General features: G+C 37.1%; 1 long non-coding RNA gene across 1 annotated transcript; it reads right to left on the bottom strand.

The window, feature by feature from the left end:
- Positions 1-7,434: 7,434 nt before the first annotated feature.
- LOC113339819 lies at positions 7,435-10,786 on the bottom strand. The gene is made up of 6 exons (XR_003355146.1): positions 10,699-10,786; positions 9,894-9,977; positions 9,757-9,797; positions 9,064-9,455; positions 8,903-8,974; positions 7,435-7,794 (listed from the first exon to the last, which is right to left on the bottom strand). It is a non-coding gene; the product is annotated as an uncharacterized LOC113339819 (long non-coding RNA).
- Positions 10,787-10,788: the final 2 nt, after the last annotated feature.

Raw genomic sequence — 10,788 nt, 5'->3', positions numbered from 1 at the left:
GATGACATGAAATATTTTGTTCCTTTTTAAACTTGATATGTTTCTATGATATGTACGCTTTCTAATGAGCCATTATTTGTCTATTTCAGACTGGAATTTAAGGTCCAAAGAGCAAAACTGAAGTTTTGACGAAAAGCATAGGCAGCTGTACACGCTTTGCTTACCTAAAAATGAACTGATATATTTTGTTCCTTTTTACACTTGATATTGTTCTATGATATGTAAGAGTTATAATGATCCATTATTTGTCTATTTCTGGCAGAAATTGAAGGTCCCAAGAGCAAAACCGAATTTTTGACGAAAAGCATAGGCAAGCTGTACACGCTTTGCTTACCTAAAAATGAACTGATATATTTTGTTCCTTTTTACACTTGATATTGTTCTATGATATGTAAGAGTTATAATGATCCATTATTTGTCTATTTCTGACTCAAATTGAAGGTCCAAAGAGAAAAACCGACTTTTTGACGAAAAGCATAGGCGCTGTACACGCTTTGGTTACCTGAAAATGAACTGAAATATTTTGTTCCTTTTTTACACTTGATATTGTTATATTATATGTAAGCTTTCTAATGATCCATTTCTTGTCTATTGCTGACTGAAACTGAAGGTCCAAAGAGCAAAACCGAATTTTTGACGAAAGGCGTAGGCAGCTGTACACGCTTTGCTTACCTAAAAATGAACTGATATAATTTTTTTATTTTTACACTTGATATTTTTCTATGATATGTAAGAGTTATAATGATCCATTATTTGTCTATTTCTGACTGAAATTGAAGGTCCAAAGAGCAAAACCGAATTTTTGACGAAAAGCATAGGCAGCCTGTACACGCTTTGCTTACCTAAAAATGAACTGATATAATTTTTTTATTTTACACTTGATATTGTTCTATGACATGTACGCGTTCTAATGAGCTATTATTTGTCTAGTTCTGACTGAAATTGAAGGTCCAAAGAGCAAAACCGAATTTTTGACGAAAAACATAGGCAGCTGTACACGCTTTGCTTTCGTAAAAATGACTTGAAATATTTTGTTCCTTTTTAAACTTGATATTTTTCTATGATATGTACGCTTTCTAATGAGCCATTATTTGTCTATTTCTGACTGGAATTTAAGGTCCAAAGAGCAAAACCGAATTTTTAACGAAAAGCATAGGCAGCTGTACACGCTTTGCTTACCTGAAAATGAACTGAAATATTTTGTTCCTTTTTACACTTGATATTGTTATAAGATATGTAAGCTTTCTAATGATCTATTTCTTGTCTATTTCTGACTGAAATTGAAGGTCCAAAGAGCAAAATCGAATTTTTAACGAGAAGCATTGGCAGTTGTACACGCTTTGCTTTCGTAAAAATGACCTGAAATATTATGTTCCATTCTACACTTGATATTTTTCTATGATATGTAAGAGTTATAATGAGCCATTATTTGTCTAGTTCTGACTGAAATTGAAGGTCCAAAGAGCAAAACCGAATTTCTCACTCTTTATCACCAAGTCAGTACGTTATCTAGAAATGTCTAGATATGGTCAAAGTCTATACTTTAATAAAAAAAATGTAAAGAATCATCTAGATTAGGTGCTATACTATATAGTTAGAGAAAGTTCTGGAGCATAAAGAGGACGGTTAATCAAAGCCTATAAATAGGCATCAGTTGTAACCATTGTGAATTGTAAGTGAGTGAATACCCGAAGTGAGGAATAGGTGATAAAGAGTGAGAAATTGAAACTAGTCTTGTAAGGTCTGTACGACCACAGTTTTGAGAGAATAATAAAATTATTTGTTTCCCATAAACCACAGTTGAGTGTTTGTGAGCCCATTTCCAAAATATTCGATACCCATTTAGCCCATTAACTCCAAATCATTTCCAACAAAAGTGGTATCAGAGCCATAAGATTCTAATGGCTAGTGAAATGTTTCCGTTTCATGTACCTAAACTCACCAAAGATAACTATGAAAATTGGAGTATTCAAATGAAGGCGTTATTAGGCTCGCAAGATGCATGGGAGATTGTAGAGAAAGGTTATGTTGAACCGGATGATGAAGCGGCGCTTCCGCAAAATGAAAAAGATGCGCTGCGCATTTCAAGAAAGAGAGACAAGAAGGCTCTCTACCTCATCTATCAAGGAATGGATGAGTCGTCATTCGAGAAGATATCAAGAGCCGCTAATGCAAAGAAAGCGTGGGAGATTTTGCAAAATTCATTCAAAGGCGTGGACAAAGTAAAGAAGGTGCGGTTGCAAACTCTAAGAGGTGAGTTCGAATCTCTCTCCATGAAAGAGTCTGAATTAATATCGGATTATTTTTCAAGAGTTTTAGTTGTTGTTAATCAACTAAGAGGAAATGGCGAGGTCATGGGTGATAGTCGTGTGATCGAAAAAATACTACGGTCACTTGTTCCTAAATTCGACTATATCGTCGTTGCAATCGAGGAGTCCAAAGACGTTGAATCCATGGCCGTGGATGAGCTCATGGGATCCCTTCAATCCCATGAAGAAATAATGAGAAAGAGAAATAAAGAGGGAGCGGTAGAACAAGTTTTACAAGCTAAGCTTACTTTAAAAGACAAAGGAGAGAGCTCTAGTAGTAATGCTAGAGAAAGAGGACGCGGCTACTACGGCGGAAGAGGAAAAGGAAAGCAAAATAACGATGATCAGAGGGTCCAGATGTCGAGCTCCACAAGAGGTCGTGGCAGAGGAAACAATTCATGGCGCAACAATAATAGGCCAAGGTTTGACAAATCTCAAGTCGAATGCTATAACTGTCATAAGCTTGGTCATTATGCTTCGGACTGTCGATCTTCTTCAAATAATGTCGAGGAGAGAGCAAACTACGCCAGTAAAGAAAATCAAGAAGACCAGACCTTGTTGGTGGCATGCAAAGGATGTGACTATGATGAAAACTGTACATGGGTGCTTGATACGGGAGCAAGCAACCATATGTGCGGCACGAAGGAGAAATTCGTGGAGCTTGATGAATCAGTTTCCGGCAATGTGACGTTCGGAAATGGAGCGAAAACTCCGGTGAGTGGTCTTGGCAAAAATTTGATTCGATTAAAAAATGGAAGCCATCAATTTATTTCTAATGTTTATTATGTCCCTAATGTAAAAATGAATATATTAAGTTTGGGACAACTCTTAGAGAAGGGCTATAGGATGAACATGGAAAACCTTAGTCTTTTCATAAGACATAGGAGAGCAAAACTAATTGCCAAAGTGCCAATGACGAGAAATAGGATGTTCTATCTGAACATTCAAAATGACGTCGCGAGATGTATGACTGCTTGTGTGAAAGACTCGTCATGGCTCTGGCATCTTAGATATGGACATCTAAATTTTGGAGGATTAAAGTTACTGTCCAAACAAAATATGGATAGAGGTTTGCCAAGAATAGACGACCCGGATCAATTGTGCGAAGGATGTTTACTTGGAAAACATTTCAGAAAAAGTTTTCCTAAGGAAACACTGACGAGAGCCACAAAGCCACTGGAGTTAGCTCACACAGACGTTTGTGGACCAATAAAGCCAAGCTCGTATGGTGGAAATAACTATTTCCTCATATTTGTCGACGATTTTAGTCGAAAAACATGGGTTTATTTCTTGAAACAAAAATCGGAGGTTTTCTCCAATTTCAAGAAATTTAAATCCCTTGTGGAGAAAGAAAGCGGCTTCAAAATTGTGGCTATGAGATCAGACAGAGGAGGTGAATTTACCTCAAAGGAGTTCGAGTCTTACTGTGAAGACAATGGAATCCGTCGGCCTCTTACGGTTTCATATACACCTCAACAAAATGGAGTTTCCGAAAGGAGAAACAGGACAATTCTCAATATGGCCTGAAGTATGCTGAAGACAAAGAAAGTGCCCAGGGAGTTTTGGGCAGAAGCAGTTGATTGTGCAATTTACCTGATAAACCGTTGTCCTACAAAAAGCGTGTGGAACATGACTCCTTTAGAAGCATGGAGCGGAGTGAAACCCGGTGTCTCACATTTACGAGTATTCGGGAGTATCGCATATGCTCATGTGCCGAGTCAGCTAAGAACGAAGTTGGATGACAGGAGCACCAAGTACATATTTATCGGTTATGACCCTCGATCCAAGGGATACAAGTTGTACGATCCAATCAATACAAAGGTCACCACAAGCCGAGATGTGGAGTTCGATGAAGAAGGCTTCTGGGATTTCGGCGTTCAAGATAAGGATTACAATTTTCTCCCTATTATAGAAGAAGAAGAAGAACAACCACCCGAACCAGTCGCTCCAGCTACTTCACCACCACCATCACCTCCAGCAGTACATCATGATGATCCATTATCAGTAGATGAAAGTTCTAGCGAAAGGGCTTTACGGACGAGGAGTTTAAATGACATCTATGGAGACAATATATCTCTTTTTTGTCTCTTTGCAGAAAGTGAACCAATAAATTTCGAAGAAGCAGTCAAAAGCGAGAAATGGAGAAAGGCGACGGATGAAGAAATCCAGGCTATTGAGAAAAATAATACCTGGGAGCTTGTAACACTTCCGAAAAGAGAAAGAGCAATTGGAGTGAAATGGGTGTACAAAGCCAAGAAAAACGCTAAAGGGGAGGTTGAAAGATACAAGGCAAGATTGGTTGTAAAAGGTTATAACCAAAGAGCATATATCGATTATGTCGAGGTATTTGCTCATGTCGCTCGTCTTGAAAATATAAGATTAATTATCTCTCTGGCTGCCCAAAATAGATGGAAAGTTCATCAAATGGACGTCAAGTCAGCCTTTCTAAATGGGAATCTTGAAGAGACGGTATATGTCGAGCAGCCGCCGGGGTACGAAGTAAAAGGACAAGAAAATAAAGTCCTAAAGTTGAAAAAGGCTTTATACGGCCTAAAACAAGCGCCGAGAGCATGGTATAGCAGAATCGACAAGTACTTCCAAGAAAATAATTTTAAGAAATGCCTGCATGAACATGCTCTCTATGTGAAGGTGGATGAAAAGGGAGATATGTTGCTCGTCTGCCTATATGTGGATGATTTGATCTTTACCGGCAATAATCCAATAATGTTCGAAGAATTCAAGAAAGCAATGACGAGAGAATTTGAGATGACGGACATCGGTCTTATGTCATACTATCTCGGGCTCGAAGTAAAACAACGGAAAAATGGAATTTTTATATCTCAAGAAGGATATGCGAAGGAAATCCTTAAGAGATTTAAAATGGAGGAGTGTGATCCGGCAATTACTCCCGTGGAATGCGGTATCAAGCTATCAAAGATAGATGGAGGCGAGAAGGTCAATCCGACTCTTTACAAGAGTCTTGTTGGAAGTTTGAGATACTTAACTTGTACAAGGCCAGATATTCTCTACAGAGTAGGACTAATCAGTCGCTACATGGAAGCACCTACGGTTACCCATATGAAGACTGCCAAGAGAATTTTGCGCTACTTAAAAGGTACGATTGATTTCGGTTTACTTTACTCGTCGTCAGAAAAATACAAACTCATTGGATAGTGTGACAGTGATTGGGCCGGAAATTTAGATGAAAGGAAAAGTACTACTGGATTTATGTTTTTCCTCGAAAATACGAGCTTCACTTGGAGTTCGAAGAAGCAACCGATTGTCACACTTTCCACTTGCGAAGATGAGTACGTCGCAGCAGCATCGTGTGTTTGTCACGCGATATGGCTAAGGAATTTAATGAAGGAACTTAAAATAGAGCAGGAAGAACCGACAACAATATTTGTGGACAACAAGTCAGCAATGACTTTAGCAAAGAATCCAGTGTTCCACGACCGCAGCAAGCACATCGACACACGATACCATTTTATCATAGAGTGCATATCGGAAAATAAGGTACAATTGAAATACACAAAATCTCAAGACCAAATTGCGGATATATTCACGATACCACTGAAGCACGAGGACTACGTCAAATTACGAGAAATTCTTGGAGTTACAACAAATCAAGTTAATCAAGTTTAAGGGAGGATGTTAAAAATATAAACTTGATTATGCTTAATCAAATTAGAAGAATCTAGAAAATGGAGACTTATCCATTAAACCGGTTAGCTTAATATCAAGAAATATCTAGAGGTCGTACGTTAACAAGAAATGTCTAGAAGAATCAAGTCAGTACGTTATCTAGAAATGTCTGGATATGGTCAAAGTCTATACTTTAATAAAAAAAATGTAAAAAATCATCTAGAGTAGGTGCTATATTAGAGAGTTAGAGAAAGTTCTGGAGCATAAAGAGGACGGTTAATCAAAGCCTATAAATAGGCATCAGTCGTAACCATTGTGAATTGTAAGTGAGTGAATACCCGAAGTGAGGAATAGGTGATAAAGAGTGAGAAATTGAAGTGAGTCTTGTAAGGTCTGTACGACCACGGTTTTGAGAGAATAATAAAATTATTTGTTTCCCATAAACCACAGTTGAGTGTTTGTGAGCCCATTTCCAAAATATTCCATACCCATTTAGCCCATTAACTCCAAATCATTTCCAACATCCTGGGCTTGTTGTGAATCCTGCTAAAATTTTAATATCAGTAATCTTATCATTAATCCACAACCCTAATCCCACCCGCAAATGCTCCCGTGTCTTCATCAAAAGAAACATCTGCATATATACTTCTTCTCGTGTTCCTGTGATCTAGTGCAATATTACTCATGCCTCTAGCACTCGTGCAATTCATGTTCATTGTACCAACTTTTTCTGTTTTCATCATTAATGCCCATTCATTAATTGCAGCTTTAATCAGATTAACACATGTTATGGGATTTGGTTTTTCTCCCTGAAACACTACCATAATCCTGTACTTCCATATCTTCCAACATATAATGCTGAAGATCTCCTTCCACTCATGAAAAGGAGGTGTAAACTAAGACTTTACCCATGAAAGAAAATCATTGGTACCATCTGGCATTTGAAAACCTAAACCAACCAAACTTCCATTGTAAAAGTACATTCCCTAAGAAGATGATTTGATGTCTCTCTAATATCATTCATAAACAACAAGCAATAAGGATTAGAGTGTCCTAAAACATCATATAACTTTGATCTAAGAATTAAGACATCTGCCACCATTTTCCAAACAAACAAAGTTACTCTAGGAAGTAAGTTCAAATTACTGGAATGCTCATGAGCTAAAATTTTATATGTTGATTTTGTTGAAAATTCTCTATCCCTACTACATGTCCATCTTATCTTATCATGGTTGTTTACATCAATATGGATAGCCTTAATCTTATCGGAAATTTCAGGTGTAAAAACTGAATCAATCAAATTACAATCCCAACTATCATCCTCCCCAATAAGATCAAAGACATATTTCAATTCTTCATGTTGCCAATCAGACAACCGACCCATGCCAGGTATCCAGTTGTCTAACGTTATTCTAATGTTTCTATCATTACCAACTTGCCAAAATCCTAACTTGAAAATACATTATCAAACCAAACAAGCACAGTATCAGAATCAAATAAAGTTAGAAAGGAAAAATAATTTTTAAGAACTTACCTTGACATACTTGACATTTTTTAAGTGATGGTGTAGTAAAAAATTTCGGTTATAGTAAAAAAAATTATATATAAAAAAAAAACAAAGCAACAAAGGGTGAAGTTAGGATAAGTGTAAAATTTATATCAGATAATAATGAAGAGCTCTTTAGCCTCTCACCAAAGTGCATCACAGAAGCTGAAAATGTTGCACTTACTAGCATTCCAGATGATACAGAAATCCTCAAAGCTCTACAAAGGATGCATCCATGGAAGGCACCAGGACCAGACGACTTTCCACTAGGTTTCTTCCAGACTCAGTGGGGCACTACAAAAGAGGATGTAATACAGATGATTCAGAGCTTATTTACCAGTGGGAGAATGCTAAGGAAGATGAATAAGACTAATCTTTGTTTGATACCAAACATCCAGTTACCACAGGCACCAGGTGACTACATGCCAATAGATTTATGTAACACCACATATAAGCTGATCACAAAGATTATGGCAATGAGGCTGAAACCTTTGATGAATAAGCTAATTTCACCAATGCAGGCATCATATGTCCCAGGGAGACAAATAGGAGACAATATCACTCTTGCACATGAATTAATCCATTGGATGAAAAGAAAGAAGACAAAAATGGGATACATGGAATCGAAGTTAGACATGTTCAATGCATTTGATCAAGTGGAATGGTCTTTCTTGCCCAAAGTCATGGAAACTTTTGGTTTTGCTGATCATTTTTGTGACTTGATACATGAATGCATCAGCACTAAAAAGATTCAGATTATGCTAAATGGTTCACCATGTACACCTTTTAAACCCACCAGAGGAATACGACAGGGTGATCCAATATCAACCTATCTGTTCTTGCGCACCATGCAGGTGTTCACAAGATCTTTGGCCAAAACAGAAGCTGAGAAGAAGATACAAGGCATTAAAATCGCAGAGAATGCACCACCAGTATCACATCTTATTTTTGCAGACGATTGTTTGTTATTTTTGAAGGTTGATTATAACTGACTTCAGCTCCATATTAGGACAACAAGAAGAATTCGACATGGGAGTGGCAAAGCAGCTATGGTGAAATCAGTTTCATTCAAAAACATAGCTTCTGGCTCTTGGGAGATGGGAAGAAAATTATCACTTGTAAAGACAATTGGATTTCAAGGAAACAAGAACCACCAGTTTCTAGTCCAAGAAGTATATAATCAAAATCAAATCTGGAAGTCGGTTCTTTTATCACGCGAACATTACGAAGAGGCCCCCATCGTGCCTAATTATGGGAGCATTGAATTAGAAGGTACATAATCAAAATCAAATCTGTTCTTTTGGAGGATACAAAAAGATGTTTTCTATCGAGTATAGATAAAACAACAAAATACAAATAAGAACTGAAAGTCTGAAACAAATTTAGAGTTAGAATATGTTACCAGGATCTGATGAAGATATTCCACAGTTGTCTTTCTCGACAAACCCATTACTATAACTGTAGCAGATGGAACCTGCAAGTGTAAATGGTAGTTCAGTTGTTCAAATCAGCATGTTTAAGATTAGTATAAAAAAAAATGACACGGTTTCAGTCATAGCATACCACTGAAGAATGTTCATGGTTTCGTTTATGGTCATAGGTGACATCTCGGTCGCTTCGGTTGTGGCTGCGAACACGAGGAGACCTCGATCTCTGGTGATAGTCATGTCCACGAGGCCAAGGATGTTCTCGTCTCCAACCTGGAAATTGATCTCTCTCCCAACTATCATATGTGTTACGTCTTCTGAAATCAGAACCATAGATGGATGGCTCATCCATAGTCATGGCTCTCTTCCCTACTTCGAGTACTCTGAGAAGTACAATGCTGGTGATAGTCTAAAGGTAGAAAGTTATCATCATTACGACCAGCAAATCTTGCAGGCCTAGCAACCCCATGATCGCTCGAATAACAATCCCTAGAGTAGATCGCATCCCTTGAGAGACCGTCGAGGAACCTAAAGATAGGAAGTAAGAAAGAAAATTTAAATTTGTGATACAACAGATTATACAGAATTGAGTCCGCGTAATTATACATAACAAAAGTGAGAAAAGATGATAAACTAAATATTCATCAATATCAAAATTCAGAAATAATCAGGACTAACAAAATTGAGTTCACATTTCATAAGAACGTAAGCACATTTATTTTGATCACAAATTAGGTGTCACGTATACATAGATACTATAGATTTGGATAAAAAACTAAATGCAAAACAACCATATCAAGAGCATGCCATAGTTATGAAAGCAACTCACCGAATGTCTGCCTCAGTGCCCGCAGGAAACCCCTCCAGAGCCTGTGCATTAGGAAAACAAGATAAGTAGGATAACATATTATCATGGTACAAGTAAGCAAGGTAATATCTGAAAAGATTAGATGGAACTGCACTTACACTGGTATGACCCCGTTGTTGCTGAATTACATATGCTCTGTGACCCATTCATCGCAATATCGCACTGGATTAATCCTCAAGAAGCTGCAATAGTAAGATGGAAGATTAGATCGAATTTTGGTAATGCTTACACAACATGCTGGAACTTATAAACAGTTGAATTGGAAATTGCTGGTACAAACAAGTATGGGAACATTAATACTAAAAAATCAGACAATGAGAAAGAACATTTAGAGTAGCAAAGAAAGTGTAAAAAGAGTATAGCAAGCAATATAGAATATTTGAATCCATTAAACAAACGACAATGGTAGTAGTAAGTGCCAAAACCATGAATGTATCACATAACTAGACAAACACCAAAGATGAGGTTTTCATTGCTATTAAAATAAGTGACAATCAGCTTATTGGTAGTGGGAGTAAATTCAAATTCAATCCTATTGCATCACTAGCTGCAGACCTGCAACTAAAGCTAACCCCTTGCAAAGCATTACTGTGCAGCAAGTTAGTGCAGGTTCCTAGAGCTACAGAATAAGCAACAAACATTCAATCAAAAAATGAAAGAAAGTAAAGAGTAGAACGAATTTAGAGGAATCAAAGATACGATATTCAAATTCAATTTACAATTGTCTAAATGCAAAAACCAGATGATACAGCGTGGAATCATATCAAAATAATCAAAATCCCCTAATAATCATAAATAAAATCCATAAATTGAGAAGAAGAAGATGCTAATTTACATAGAGATTTGAAAAACAAAACCCCTAAAGAAATTTTTTTGCAATTCTTCTTCCAAACCCTTAATTACCTTTTCAGTTGCTTGAGATCTCTGTGGAATGTGGAGTTGAAGAAGAATTTCTGTCTACTTAAACACAAAAAAAAAAAAAAAAAAAAAAAA

This window comes from Papaver somniferum, chromosome 1 (assembly GCF_003573695.1).
Source record: "Papaver somniferum cultivar HN1 chromosome 1, ASM357369v1, whole genome shotgun sequence".
NCBI lineage: Eukaryota > Viridiplantae > Streptophyta > Magnoliopsida > Ranunculales > Papaveraceae > Papaver > Papaver somniferum.
This window is presented reverse-complemented; position numbering and strand designations above follow the sequence as displayed.